The sequence below is a fragment of the Aptenodytes patagonicus genome, chromosome 4 (assembly GCF_965638725.1).
Source record: "Aptenodytes patagonicus chromosome 4, bAptPat1.pri.cur, whole genome shotgun sequence".
NCBI classification, from domain to species: domain Eukaryota; kingdom Metazoa; phylum Chordata; class Aves; order Sphenisciformes; family Spheniscidae; genus Aptenodytes; species Aptenodytes patagonicus.
Genome location: NC_134952.1, coordinates 42406894 through 42422656, shown reverse-complemented (window position 1 = coordinate 42422656; position 15763 = coordinate 42406894). Strand labels below are relative to the sequence as shown.

The following is a 15763-nucleotide window of genomic DNA, read 5'->3' as shown; positions in this document are numbered from 1 at the left end:
TAAAAAGACAGAGAACAGAAACAAAAAAATATTGTTGCCTTTAAACAACTTTGCTTAATTACCTGCATTAGTAGAAGTATAGATCTGCCATAGTGGTGTTCGGGGTTTGGAGCTGATGGAAGAGTAGTCTTCTTACATTTTTCTCATTGCATTTGTCATAAAGAAGGAAGCAATATTAGAAAAAACATTTTTTTACTTGCTGGGAGGGTGTGAGGATATTCTGGGAAGTTATTAGTATTTGTTCGATGATTACTAACATGTTTACACAGTCTCTTCTGATCTTTGGTGTATGCTGGAGCCAAATGTGCTCTCCAGCTAATCTGCATTTAATATAATTTTCCTCCTTAAATGTCAGCTAAGGACAGGTCTCTGAGCAAACTGGTTGATTGGTAGGGTTTTTTTGGTTTGGGTTTTTGGCTTGGTTTGGGGTTTTTTTGCATTTGGTGGGGAGGGTATATGAATTTAAATATGAAAGGAGGTACTTGCCTGTTTTCACTTCCTTCTCATCCCTAGCAATGGAGCATGCCGATCCCTGGATTGGGTGCCAACCTCTGGGTTGTATGTTTCCAGCTGCAGCAGCTGATCTGTTTGGTTGGTCAGTGGCCAGTTGCTGAGGTTCTGCTGTGGCCCTTTATAGTGGGTGTTTTTCCATTTTGCAAGGTAGGAGAGAACTGGCCAGCTGTGAGTCTGACTCATGCCTGTGCATGTACGACTGCTTAAATTTACTACCTGATGTGTACTCATTGAAAGCAAATGAAGTGCACAGAGTACAGCGTTTCCCTTCCTTCGTGACATGTTCCTCAGGTGACTTACTAAAGGTTTCTACTTGCTGGCAGTCAGAGGAGAGGACTCTGCCTGTCCACTGCTGGTGGCGAGGAAGCGTTGGCTGTCCTGGGGTTCACTTCAGTTTTCTTTCTTCGCTGCGGCCAGCAGTTGGACCTCTGTGCTAAAGAGATTTTTCTGAAGTAGAAGAAACGATCTGGGTAACCTGTGTATGTCAACGTTTTCTTTCAGGAGGTTATTCCCTAGACACTGCTGCTTCTGCTGAGGCATGCGCAGCCACTGAGGCCCCTTTTGTAGGAGGCAACAGGGCTAAGGAGACTCACAGAGAAAAACCATTTCCCCATCAGGTGTTGTGATTAACTGAGCAGAGGGGAGCTGATGCCAGGAGTTCATGTTAGCAGAGCTCACTTTGGCCCTGCCTTCCCTAGAGAGAGGGGGAGGAAGGAGGTGGAAGCACGTTCCCCTCCTCGCTCTCCGCTCCGCAAGGACAGCAAAGCAAAAATGGCAGCATGTCACGTGAAGGTGGGACAAGGCTGCCTCTGCCCAGGCTGGTAACCATATCTTTGGCAGCAGAGCTCAAGTAATCCCTCCCCTCTGTTTTCCCCCAGGGTGGAGGGCATCAGAAAGCATATGTTTCTGCCAGATGGTTCCACACCTAGAGCTTTCTGAAGTATTTTTGATGTAATCTCAGAGTTTGTCTTTACTTCTGTTCTGAAGGAGAGTGATAAATAGAAATTCCCAAAGAAGAATTAAATACTTCGCATACTTTGAGGAATAGGAGGGACAGCCATGTGACCAATCAGAACAGAAAAGATGAATTTTAGAAACAGTTTCCTCCAAGCACACTTGCAGATAAGTCTTCCATGGAGGTCAAAGCCAGCAGCTCAAATCAAAATTAGGTTTTATTTAATATTCTAAGCAAGCAAGCAGAACGGCATGAAAACCAATGTGAACAAAAGGCATCTTTCAGACAACTTATATCAAATATTCTATGTATTGAATACTTGAGATGCTTGCGATTGCCCAAAATAGGTTTATAGCTTCCGTGTGTCTCCTGGGAACGGCAGAAGAGAGGGGAAGCAATGTAAGATTGGCTGATACTGCTATATGCTCTCAGGTATCAACATACTCCCTTTCCTGCTCATCCCCCGATACCGGTGAGAAATGCAGCAAAAGGTAGCAGATTGCAGCAAAAGGTAGCAGATTGCCTGTTGGATGTACTATTTATTTTCTTCCCACTGATCTGTTTAATAAGTCCAGAAGCCATTTTGGTTGATAAGGCTGGTCAACATTCAGTTAATCCTACTGAAGAGCAGTATAATCATCTTTTTTTGGTTAATGGTATCTTGGCATTGCTAAATGAGGAAGATCTTTCAGGCAAAGACCGGGTTATTTGTTCATAGACATTCAAATCCAGGTAGACCTCACCTCAGCCTTCTCCTCCTTTTAGGCATCAAAATTTTTAAGCGTCATCCTAAGCAGTCAGGTTTGTTCAGTGGAGTATGCCAAATGCTTTCCCAGGCAGTGCTAGCAGGAGTGGAATAGTGCTACAAGAACTGCCTCTCTCAGCTTAAAAGCCACGTAGCCTTAGGGCTTGTCCCTGCTGGAGGGGGAAGACGGAAGAAATGCCAATAAAGGGGGATTCAGTTCTGCTGTGTTTAGATTTGACTTTGGAGTCGGACATGTTGCCAAGATCATTTGCCAGCTGCCTTTATTGATTCAATAGGAACTTTGCTGGTGATTCTGGGCAGTCTCAGCTGCCGTAAAAAGCCTTAACTCTTGCTGTGCCCTGCAGAGAGGGATAACGTTGGATGGCGCGTTGAAGTTTTGTCAGGTACATCAGAATATTTCCGTTTCGCCAGTACTGCATACTCTTGCCTCATGGATTTTAACCAATCTATTTCGAGGTTGAAGCCATGCACTTCTGTTGGCATACAGCAAGTCATAGGTTGAACGAAATCAAGAATGTATGGGGATACGTGAAAGTCAGTGTACAAATTTTGAAGATGGCATCATCTTACTCCAGCCTTTCAGCACTCTGCAGGAGGGCCAGGGGAGCCATAAACTGGGTTTAGGTGGAGCAATACCTGTTTTCTACCTTACTTCTAGTTGCAAAGAAGTAGAGCAGGTGTAGCAGACCCTGTCCAAAACCTCTGTACCATTGCTGGAAGAAAGCTTTTTCTTAAAACTTGGTGATTTTTACCATTTTTGGATCTTTTTTTATTATCCTGATAGGTGGCAGCCTTTTCCTTTTAAGAGTAGTCATTTATATTGAATTTTACATGTTGTCCCTGCCTCCTAGCAGACCTGCGATAAAACTAATGTTAGTTTTAGGGAAGAAGGTTATTAATTTGATTGCTCCCTGGATTTTTTTTTTTTGGTGTGATCACGAGCTGAGGTAAAAATAGAGTGATAAAGTTTTGGATGATCTTGGATTCAAAATAAACACACTTTGCTAGGGAAATAAAAAATGGACCTAGGTTTGAGGATGAATGCTGTCAGGTAACAAGGTGTGTTCTCTTTAAAAAAAAAAAAAAAAAAATCGTAACTGAAGAGAATTGCTGCTAGCGAGAACAAGAACCGAGTTGTTTTTCCAGCATAATGAGCCACTTGTCCAGGGTATTTTAAAATAAAATGAAATTAAAAAAAATACAGCTATACTGGGTCTGTCCAGAGATAATTTTTCTTGACAATTTTGTCTCTAGCTCTGGGAGAAAACATACAAGAATGGACTAAGTTTCATTCTTGGCAACCAGTGGGCTGGGACACTTGAGCCAAAAATTGCAACAGTATTGTCATGCTTCGTAGACCTTTTTCTGTGCACAGACTTGTCTTTTAAATGCATTTATACTCTTGGAATTAATGACATCCCAAGTGAGTGACTTTTTCCAGGCTGAAGAACATGGTGTTTGTTTAACCACTCCTCCCGGATACTGTCATTTACCTCTATTACTCTGCTGCCCCGTGATACGGGAGTATCAGAGATATCTACATCAAGCTCCTATATAAATGTTTCATATTCCTTCCTTATTATTCCTCCCATTCTATTTGCCCTTTCATTAACTCTGAGCTAAAACACTCAAAGAGCTATCCACGTTTGACTCCCGAGATTTTTTTTTTTTTTTTGAGTGGTAATGTCAAGTTTAGGATCTGTTACTGAGTATATGCACTGAGTGGTCTAACACTCCATGTACATTCATTTGCACCTGCAGTGAGCTCTCCTGCAAGCTCATTTCCTCGGTAATGTCCTTGAATTATTCTGCAGCTGTTTATATTCATTTTAACTGCAACTACCAAGAACTAACTTTATTGTTCAGTAATGACCTGGAAGAGGAGGTGGACAGCTTGGATCCTAGCACAGGCACACTTACCTGTTGGGCTGATAGATGATCAAAATGAAGAGAGACCACTGCTACAGTCACAAAGTCCCTTAAAAATTGGAATTAGTTTTTACACTTTTTAGCAGTTATTAATCTAAGATCTTCCATCTTACCCTGCCATACTTTGAAGAGCTTTGCTTGTAAAGAAAGCAAAGAACCTCATCAAAGGCTTTGGGAATTCAGTTACTCTATTAATAGGCTCACCTGTGTCCACATAGTTTTTGATTTCTTCAAAAGATGATAGTATGTTTCTGCGGCATGGCTTTCTTCCACAAAAGCTATGTCTATGGTTTACTAATTTTGTTATTTATTACTAGCTTCTTTTCAACACAGAAGTCAGACTTAGTGGTCTGCAATTCTTCAGCTCCCCAGGGCCCTCTTATAAAAATTGGTGTCATGTTTTCCTCCTTCTGTTTGTTTGATAATAAGGCTGGTGTCAGCAGTAGTTACACACCACAATAGTTTGTCAATTTATGTTGCATCCTTTTGGAAATACTGCGTTTATTTAAAAAAAAAAAAGCAATTAGGCTATTCATGGCAGAAAAATCCAGTAGAAGCTATCATGCAGATATCCGTTATCTCCGAATTACAAAGTCCCTAAGCTTTAAGTAGCTGAAGATAGGAGCATGTAGTGGGAAGTATCACTGTGTGCTTGCCCTGATTTTGTTCTCTTCCCTGGGTATCTGATGTTGGTCACTGTTAAAAGTTCAACGGAAATACTTAATTTAGCTTTCCTGCTTCTGAAGTGGTCTCTTTATTTTGATCATCTATCAGCCCAGCAGAGTTTCTGGCAGGCATCCTACTTGCGGTGTTTGAAAAAAATATTTCAATAGCAGCTTTTATAGTTCAGTAAGCTATTTCTCAAACTTTTTTTTTTTTAAAAATTTATCTTACTATTTACATTCAGTTTGCCTGAATTAGTGCTCATTTCTGTTTTCCTTGTTTGGACACCACCCTGTGCATTTAAAGAATGTCTGTCTTACTGCTAACAGCATCTGTTTTTTAATCATGCTGGCTTTCCCTAGTTCCTGTCTAGGCTTTTTTTTTTTTATTATTATTAATGATAAACACTGTCAGCTTCTAATACAGTGTCTTTAAAAAAGCTCCATGCTACCTGAAAGCATTTTACCCTTAGTTTATCTTTTCGATAAGCCTACTCACTTCTTTATAGTTCCCCTTTTCAAAAGGAGGTGTTATTAGGACACCTCTCTTTTGGCATTAGAACTTCAGTGCGTTGTGGCTACAATGTAGAGCGTGGCTCCGACACAGGTATGTCTTCAGCTGAGCTCCACGTTGCGCTGAGGACTCAAAATTTGCTGCTTCTCTTGTGGGTTGTCTGATGTGCTGCCTCCTGGAAACACTAACTAGTGATGCCTGAAACGGTAGTCTCTGGAGCACGCTTTATATTTACGGTGTTGCCTGAGGCGGTGGAAGTCTCCTGCCTGTGTCTTCTGTCCTCTCAGGTGCTCCAATTCCTCCATACACATCGCAGGTGCCCGAGTCCTGCTTGGGCAGCTGGTACTTTTGCGTGGTTGTATCGATGGCTTCCCATTGTCTTCATGCTAGAAGATCCCTGGCACATTTAAGCTCTAGTAATCTGGTTCTGGCTTATTTTAGAGAAGGCAGTCCTTCCTGGGTAAAGTTAATCAGTTCCAAAAATTTCACCAGGTACTAATGAATTCAAAACATGCTGCTCTACACCATTTTCTCATCCAGGCACTGAAGCTCTGCTGCTCTTTTTTTTTTTTTTTTTTTTTTTGCCATTGACTGGAAATTTGGTAAATCCAGCTATTTTCTCCCTCTTTCCATCTGGAAAAAATAAAGAAATTGTCCATGTCCTCTCAGCCCCGTGACTGAGGGTATGAGATGCTGAATGAGTCCTTGGGCCAGGCCTCTGTTGTGCTTCTTCCAATCTGTTTTATTACTTTCCATGGTGTAGCTAAAGACAGGCAAGGCAAAGCAGGCACAGTGCTGGCCAAAGGGGCTGTGACATTTGGAGCTGTGGGTAAAAGCCTAACTGAAGAGACCTGCTGCAAAATCAGTCCTCCGATTCAATAGGTTTAAAATAGAGACCTGAGTGAAGTGACTATCACTTTTAGAAGTCCAGTTGCATGAAGTCTGTGGTTAATTGTCATGTCGAACCAATGAAAGATGTTCGTTCTTACGTTCTCATGGAAGACATTAGTTCTGCTGCATGACTATCTAAGCAGAAAGTGTTGTATAATAATATCAGCATGTTTAAAAAAATATTAATACACATACCAGTGTTAAATGTTGTCATTGTGTGTTGGCCTCCTGACGAGGAAGAGTCAAACTGCATTTTGCTTTTTAGGTCATTGTCCTAAATGGATCCTTGCAGGACGTAGCCTTATGCTTTTTATTCACAGTGGCTGTTGCTAATAACTGGTTTGTTGGGGGAGAAGGTATTAATTTGGCGTTGGAAGCTTCTTCATGATGAGGATGATGGGATGGATGTGCCCTTGGGTAAAACCACATTGGCTATCCCCAATCACCTTCTCCTTTGTGCACTTGGAAATGCCTTCCAGCAGCATATACTGGTGTCATCTTTCCAGGGGCTGAGATGAGGCTGGCTGGCTGTAGTTCCCTGGTTCCTCATTCTTGAAGGTGGGCATGGCGTTTGACTTTGCCAGTCCTCAGGAACCACCGTCAAGCACCAGGACCTTGTAAAAATGGTAGAGCGTGACATCACAATGACACCACAAGCTCCCTCAGTGCCCTCCAGTGCAGCCCATCCAGTCCCATGGACTTGGGCTGTGTTTATCCCATTTGCTGTGATGTCCAGTGAAGTGGTCCCTGACCCACCCTTCCTTTATGGTGGATATTCCTTCACTTCTGCAGACTTTGCCACTAGACGTAGGGACTTGGGAGGTGTGACAGCAAACCTTGCCAGTAGAGACTGAGGGAAATCAGGTGTTGAGCTTCTCAGTCTTTTCTGTGTCCTTTGACACTAAGTTGCTTCTCATTCAGCACTAAACTTGTGTTTTCTTTAGTCTTCCTTTTGCCTGTAAGCCCTTCTCGTTGCCCTTCCCATCTCATGGATTTCAACTCCACTGGAGCTTGCCTTTAATTCTCTCTGCATGTGCTCAGGCAATATTTCTGTACTCTTGTAGGTACCCAGTCCATGCATCTACCTTCCCCACTCTTCCTTTTTGCACTGGAGCTCCATCAGGAGTTCCTGGTGCAGCCAGGTGGACTTTCTGCCATGTCTCTGACTTACTGCACGTGGGAATGGGCTGTTCTGTGTTTCGGGGAGGTTGTCCTCAAAGAAGCCATTCCTGGGCCCTTTTTGGCAAAGTTGCAACACCTGAAATCATGAACTTCTCATGGCAGATGTTACGAAACATTTGAATGATGATTCCTTTATGAAAGAGTCAAAAAGGGAGAGGAAACTGCCTGATGGACAAAAGCAGTGATGACTACGAGTGTGGAGCTCTGAGAAGAGGCTGTCTGGTGTATGGTTCATTTCAAGAGTTGCACCTGGTCATACAAGACCAAAGCAATGTGAGTTGTTCCAAAGAGTCTGCATTCAGTATTTCTAAAAAAATACGTATCTACAATGCATTAGTTGCAGTAGTCTCTTTGTAGTTTATCTCAAAAACACTAAGAAGCAATGCAAGTTTTTTTCCTTTGTGAAGCTCACTTTCACAGAACACCCCCATCTGTATCTACTGTTTCCATTGGTCTATTTTGCTGGGTTTGGGTCATGCTTGTTGCACTTTGGGTTGAAATTTAAGGCAACAAGCATTCTCTTAAAGTACATTGTAAGTGATGCTCTGTGAAACTCCCTATCTGTCCTATTAACTAACTTACATTACTGTAGAGCCCTTAAGCCAGGGATGTTCATACTGGTGATCAGATTTCATGGCAGGGTAATTAACTGTGTTGGCTGTAAGAAAGGATCAGTGCTCAACATGCTTTGCTCAGGCTTGATATGCTGCTGTTATCCAATCCATGGAAGACTTGCTTACAAATTATTCTTACTGACCCAAAGGGTTTTAGTCTTTTGACTCTACTTAAGCTAGATATTTTTTGACAGCTTCTTTTGACAAATGTTGCAGGAATTTTATCCTGAGTAGTTTGACTGGGAGAGGAAGCATCATGACTCTTTGTGAATGTTTATGGCATCAGACAAATTAATCTCTGACTGGATTTTTATTTTTTCTTCAGTATGACAATAGATAACTGCTGTCGGGTCACCAATGTGAGCCAGAATTTCAGCTGCATCACCCCCACACCTGTCAGTCTGATCATGGCAAAATAATTTTAAAGTCTTTTTTCCTTCTGTGGATTATTCAGATTGACTTTTCCTTTTTAATGACGTTATTGCTGTTACAGGGCATGCCCCCTGGGCCATACAAATTCGTACTTGAATAATTGGATCTGTTGCCATGGGTCACCTTTTAACTTCAAACAGAACAACTGGCAATAAGCTTTTGTTGAAAAACCTGAAAAAGTAACTCTTCCTTGCTTGAGTACAATGCGTCTTGTGTACAGAAATGTATTTTTGGACAAGTGTTTTTGCAGCTCATGACACTTAGTAAAACAAACAGGGAATGAGAACTGGCTTGGTTTTAAAAATCATACATGTAGTTTTGAAGGGCGTTTTATTTTTTTTATTATTTTCAGTACAGCAGAGGAGGGAATTCTTGCCAAAAATAAAGACTTCTGACTTTACTTAAGAATACACACATGTAGAGCTGTGTGTTAATAAAGCAGAGCTGTTAGTAAAGATATTTTTCCTGTCATAGTTTGACAGTGGCAGCTTGGACCCTTTGGTTGGTCCAAGTGCTATTAAAAATATCAAACTGTATAGAAAATTTTTGGTGCTGGACTGGAGTCGAAAAAATACTGAAATCTTTAGTTATAAACAATTACTCAGGGTATGAAATAAGGCAGATGAATCTTGGCTGCTCATTAGAAATGGATGGTCTTTTTACTCTGGGCAAATAACATGAATTTAATATGTTCTCTTACAGTAAGTAGTTGTCCAGTCAATCTTGTAGTAGCTAAGGAGGTTGAATAGAAAAGCTCTGGAGTGGAGACTGCTTTATTCAGGAATGTGATTAGTTCCTTAATTATAGCACTGTGCAAATTACATATTTGATACTGTTATATGAAAAAAGATTTCAGTAATTACTGTTGGTATCTGTGTCATTGGAAATGGAACATTAGGGACTTGGTTTCATTTCACACGGTACCTTGGGAAAATCTTTTATTCAAGTGCCACATAGTACACTGGAACTGTTCTGTAACCAAGAAAACTAATTTTATAGCACGCACATAAATCCTTGTGTGCCTCGGCGAGAGCTGGGGTTGAGAATCAGGTGAATTACAGTGGTCACACTAAATCAGGAAGGCTGACTTTCCACTGCAGGTTATCAGCTGCCTTACTGCTGGCAAGACTCCTGAAGGAAAAAAAAATGTGTTTAAAATGTAATTAGCCATGTATTGTCAGAGCATCTCCTTGTGGTCAGGAAAGATTTGAATTCCAGGCATTGGCCTTAAAACAAAACCAAGCATTTTCTGTTAACGTTTCAGGTCCCAGTAGTGAAAACTACAGTGAAGACGGATCCTGTGTCTCTTTAGTGTTGGCTGCTAGCATTTCAAATTTTAAGTTTCAACAGAGAAATAGTTCACCGAAGAGTACAAAGAAGTTGACAGAGGCACCGGCTGTGTTGTCTGTAGTTGGATTTACTTACCTGTGTGTGTGCGTCTGAAATGAGAAGACCGAGCTCTGAACAGGACCTCTTACTCAACAAAAATGTATAGCGCAGCGCCTGGAGTATATTTAAATTCTGCCTTAAACCTTGTCTTTGGAGGAGGGGGCAGAGAAAAGTCTGAGAGGTTTCCTGCAGCTGCTTGTGTAACTCTCCAGGTGCTGTCTTGCATCATAGAAATTTTGGGGCAAATGGAGGAAGCATTCTGTCAAATGAGTTGTAATCTGAATGTGAAACTAAAAAATTAAATGAACTTCTTATGCTCTGTCTTGTTCCCGTTAACCAGAACTTACTGTGGTAGAGCATTTAAATAAACTTGCATGATATAAGTTATAATTCAGTCAAACTGAGCATGGGCAGGAACTCCAAGGTTTAATACCTGATGAGCAAGGCATGGCGGAAATAAAGTGTTTCCGTGGGACTGAGCCCGCTGCCCCAAGCTTCTTTCTGGCCTTTTGTTTATTATATTAGGTAAAACTTGTCAGTGTTTCATAAATCCAAAATTATTCTCTTCTTCAGTTCTCTTCTGAGCTGTACGTAGGCAAATGCATCAAGCCATAACTTCCTAAACTAGCGCCTGCCTCAATGGAGAAGTGACGAGAATTGCCATATGGGACGAGTTGTAGCTTCTTACCAGTGTTTTCGGAGGGCACAGGGCTAGCCGATTCAGAGGGGAGTGCATTGCAACAAACCACTCTTGTGCAGCTGACCCACAGCTGTCCCTACGCTGGTGCCGAGTGATCCGCTTGCCCCGTCTCCTCCCTGCGGTAGTGCATGGTGTGTCACGGTGCTGCAGAAAGGCTGGAGATGTGCGGGGAGATACTACACCACTCTAAACCAAAACAGGGAAGAAGAGGGCTTTGGCTCCATCTCTCTGTAAGCTGGCTTCCCCTTCCTCGAGGAAGGGAGTTTATTTTAGCCCCGCAGCTGCCCTAGCTCTCTTGCCCTATTGTGTTTATTGCTTCAACTTTTTCAGCATTGGGCAAGTGATAATATGGGCAAGAATCTTGTGATTAAAAAAAAAAAATGCAAAGTTTATTCCTTTAATTTTCCTATTAGCCCTAATGTTGGGTCTCTGTACAAACCTTGCCTTGAATTGGGATCGTGGCACTTTCAGAGGCATGACAGGAGACGTAGCTTGTGCTTCCAGGGGCACTAATGGCAAAATTCAGTCACATAGCCTTGCAGGCTACTTCAGGAGTGGAAGCAGACAAAGCTTGTAGCTATTGTAGAAATAGGAAATGCTCTTTCAGCATAGGTTTAAGCTGTTAGGTAGTGTGTAGTAGAGGTTTTGCTGCTGTCTGCTGAAGGGAAAACAATACTCAGCTGAGCAAACTGTCCTTCGTGGGTTGTCTGTTCACTTCTCTTCCAGAACCCTGTTTTGTAAATTGACTAATTTTATATTAACATTGATGATGCATAAAAATATCCTGTAAGGATTCATAGGTAACAAATACAGTATTAACATTAGATTTACTTAGTCATATCTTAACTAAATGCCCCGTTCTGTAGTCTGCTTCTGTCTAGACTTAGACAATGATCCGTTTGACTTGCAGGCAATCAAGCAGCTGGTCTCAGCCAGGACCTTGGTGGTGTCAACCGTAGAGATGAGCAAACTGTTGAAGGTGTTTTGTGAAAGAAACTCTCATCCGTCTTCTTAGGGGGTAGATGCAGTTTACTGCAGTAGTCACAAGAAATTGATGATCTAAAATAACAAGCAGCCTAGAATTCAGTATTGAATTACGTAAACAGTGTGCTGTCTGCTGAATGACTGTGTCCTTAGAAGAACAGAACAGCTTACTAGAAAAGGAAGCTGCAGGTGAAAACAGAGCTCCTAACATATTTTTAGGCTCTTGCAGTGCTAGAGCCCCTCAAAGAGTGAGAAATTGCATGCATGATAAAGCAATTATCAGTAGGCGATAATGGATATCACTATGAATCTCATACCACTTTAAACATGAAATAAAACTTAAAATACAATTTAAATTTGTGAACAGTTTTATTACTGGAGAAGAGAGATTCCATTTCTTCACATCAATTACAATTTCAGGATAAATGCTGAATTGGGACCTTCAGCTTTGTACTGATTCAGGGCTGTCAGCTTGGAACAGCTGACTCGAGCTTCTTAGGAGTTGGCTGCTGGAGTGGTTACAGGAACGCGATGGCAGCTGCCTGCTCTCTCAGAGAAATCTGCTGCTGTGTTTTGGTCTGAGCACACAAGTATAGTGCTTTAAAATCCAGAGAGGGGACTGATGTCAACTAGATAGTTGACCTGAGGAAGGTGGTATCAGGATAGAGAGTCAGTTGCAGCCACAGTATCTCTTAATTTTCTCTGGAGCTTAGGTGCTGATATGCTAGGTAAGTTAGGAATTCAGGATGACATGAGAAGCTCTTCTGTTGGCTCGAGGTCTGGAATTGCCCTCTAAGTATCTATCTGATTTGGGCTCACCCTTAAGCTGCTGTTGAGGTGCTCTCCTTGTTCGCTTCCAGCATTTTTGCTTGATGGCTGGATTACTCTTCCAGGAGAAGCAGCCTCTAGCCTGGGCTTTTTTTTTAGCCTGAGGAAATTTGAGCCTACATCTGTCACTGCAGGGGCTGCTAACAGGGAGGCTGTAGGGTCATCCGGTCCTTGGAGCATGTACCCACGATCACTTTTGTGGGGCCAGGGGACATCGGTAAGAGCAAGCCAATGAATAGGGTACAAAGCTGAAAGAGCAGAAATTTCCTCAAGCCAAGGAGTGCTCCAGCCTAGATCTCCAACTTCTTGTGCAGAGGCGTCCTCCGTAAAAGGGCTCTTCTCCTGCTGTGGCTGGTGCACAGCTTTGATCACGGGACAGGGACGTTAGTGTAGTGCGGTCTCCAACAGTACTGTTCCCTCCCAGGGGTGGAGAGGGAGTAGGACTAACTCACATCTTAAATATGCAGGCTAATAGAAGAAATGTTACTCGCTCTTGTTTCTCCACTGTATCTTTGGAAAGGTTTCCTCTCGCTCCAGTGATGAGTCAATCCATGTTTTTGCTCAGTAATACCAGTGCTGATTTGGGGATGGGAAGTTTTTATTCGTGGACTCATCTGAAGATGTTGCTTCCTTTCACCCATGAGTTCCCTGACGAAAGGAAGCAAACAGAGCTGCTCTTCCCTGCAGCACTGCTCAGGGAAGGTGTTGCCAGCCCTTCACAGATCTGTGCGTGCCTGCTCCTTCTTGCCCCATACAATAACTCTTTACAGGAGTCAAGAAGAATGATGTGAAGTGTCTAGAGGCAAGACTAGCTTAAGGATGCTACCCTCTCATTCCTCTATATCTGCTGCAATGTGCCGTCCTCTCAGCTATACCAATAAGAATTCAAAATAAATTTTTAAAGCGAGTTTTTGTTTACTAATTCAGTTCACAGCATTATCACCACAGCTGGCCTGCAGACTACACCTGAAAGGGCACCATGCTACCATATGTGGGCAGGACAGCACCCAGGGGATGAAGCTAGAGGTTGAAATGTGTTTAAATCCTCTTTGTCACAGACCCTTTTGTACTCTGAATGTGTCCCGTGCCAGTTTCCAATAGCTTGCAGCTTTTGCCTGGATGCTCGTATCTACTTGATCCTATCTTTCAAAACTGAGGCATGAGCCTGAGAAATTCAGGCCTTTTCCCTTTCTGGTGCCTAAAATTTACAGGGAAACTAATACTGTAAAATTCAGTTTCAAACACAAGGAAAACGTTTATGGTTACTTGGTATTTGGTTTGCCAACCACTGGGTGTCAGTGCTGCTCCATTGAAGAAAGACTCTTCCCCACTTCCTTGCCTGTGGATGTGAAGGAAACAAGAGCCGAGGCTCCTGATTTTTGTCGCTCAAATAATTGAGCAATGTTTGAATTTCTTGGAAAAATTGCCACAGAGATTAAAATATGCATTAATCGCATGTATCTAAAACAACTACTGTGTTTCAAACCTCTAATTCTCAATGCAAGACAAGAGGCAAGGTTGTGCATACGAGTTACTGCAGTCATTTGGAGCTTATGGGCTTAATGAGTCAGTCTGTTGACTGTCCAATAAGTGAAATAAAGTCTCTGGAAAAAACTAAAACTATGATCTTACCAGAGGTATAAATGTAGTGCTTTTATGGCTTGCAAATGGCACATTTAGCAACACATGATTTTTCAAGTTTAAAAAGCAAAACGTGCTGACAGATTTGAGGAGATTAAGTTGGATATGTAGCGAAAAGCCTGTCTAGACCTCTGGTTTTATGTTTTTAAAATGTATTAAATACAGATCAAAAAATGCTTATAAATTGCTCACAGATGTGTTGTTCAATTCAGGCTTTTGTAATAGGTATGGCTTTTTTAAATTAAGTTACTTACTGTCATTCTTACGCTCTTCACCATTTTGTTCCTAAAAACGACTCACCTACACTACAGGAAGTGGGCGAAATAAGCAAGCAAAAGATTGGGGGGGGGTTGCAGTGTTTGCTTTGTTTCTTTTGTTGAAGAAGTCTGAAGTGTCGTGGCTGTCTGTGTTTTTAATTGGAGGGCAGAAAAGTTTCCTAGCTAAACTTCTGAAGGTGCAGGTCAGTGGCACAGTGTAACCTGCATCAGATACTGCCTTCTCCTTTGAGGCAAGAGGTACTATTATTTTCCACTAACTTTTACATAGAGCTTTTGAATGGCGTTCAGCTGCCATGCTGATTTTGAATGTATAACATCCCATTTTCCTCCATTTTAACGTAACTGTATCACCAAAATTAATCCAGGTGAATATATGTGTAAAGCAACCAGTTCTGTTATTAAACAAACAATGGAGAATCTTTCTTTTACACAGCCGACTTAATGCACCTAGGTAGCATATCCATTTTATTTCTGCAAACAGCTAAATAAGTTGTCGACAGCTTAAATGCTTGTGCTACAAATTAAAGTATTGTGATCTGAAATCAGCTGAAACCTTTTGAGAGGGATCTGTGGAAGGCAGGCATCAGTGGCCTGAACCATGCATTTTAAACAGTCAGTCTAGCACTTGTATATTGGTAGCTTATAAATATGATGAGCTGTGGCTACTTCAGGCATAAAAACAATTGAGCTGGAGGATTTTAGTCAGTAAACCATACTTGTAGAGATCGTGCTGTTTCCGAGGTTGCTTACAGCATGCCTAGGAGAAGAAATGCCTTATTAGATCTGACTTAGTTATAGACTGTTTTGATTCTGTAATTTTCTTTTCCCACAGGACCAAAATGAATAGTATGTTTCTACCAATTTCTTTTTTTTCTGGTGGGTGAGAAATACATATTGATGCCGTTCACTGAAGATAAGTGAAATACGTCCTTCTTCACCAAAGAAATGCTCTTTAAATGCCTATAGATCTGTTATGTGAGTTCTTTCCATGTTTAACTTAATTTAGTTTCAGAAACTCTGGTGATTTCTGATCATTAAGGTAATTTCTTTTCAAACACAGGAATGTTCCTGTGCATTTAAGCTTTTTATTGTATATAGAGAAATACAACTACGGAAGTCTGTGCATCCATAACTTAAAATTTCCATTTGTCAAGAATAATTTCTTAATACATGATAGTTGTCTTTGAAAAGTCAGATTCTCTCTAGTAGAGACATTACTTGCTGAAAGACAAAAAAAGGAAGCCTTTTGCCCATTGAAATCAAAAGTGCTATGTCTGGATTTGGTGACAGAAATTGCGTTGTTACAGTTGGAAAAGGGGCTAGTGGTCAGGTAGGGAAACTTCCAGGTAAGGAAATACCTGGACTGGTTGTAATTAGGGAGACTGTGAACACTCATTTAGGGATGCAGTTGGGGAAATGGACATTACAATTGCAAATGAAATGCGTTGTTGATAAATATGATAAATATTGGAAAGTGTGGACTGA

At 41.5% G+C, this 15763-nt stretch overlaps 1 protein-coding gene across 2 annotated transcripts in view; it reads left to right on the top strand.

Annotated features, from left to right (window-relative positions):
- The window catches only part of GALNT7 (polypeptide N-acetylgalactosaminyltransferase 7), a 74885-nt gene that overhangs the window by 32855 nt on the left and 26267 nt on the right, over window positions 1-15763 (top strand). The window lies entirely within an intron of this gene.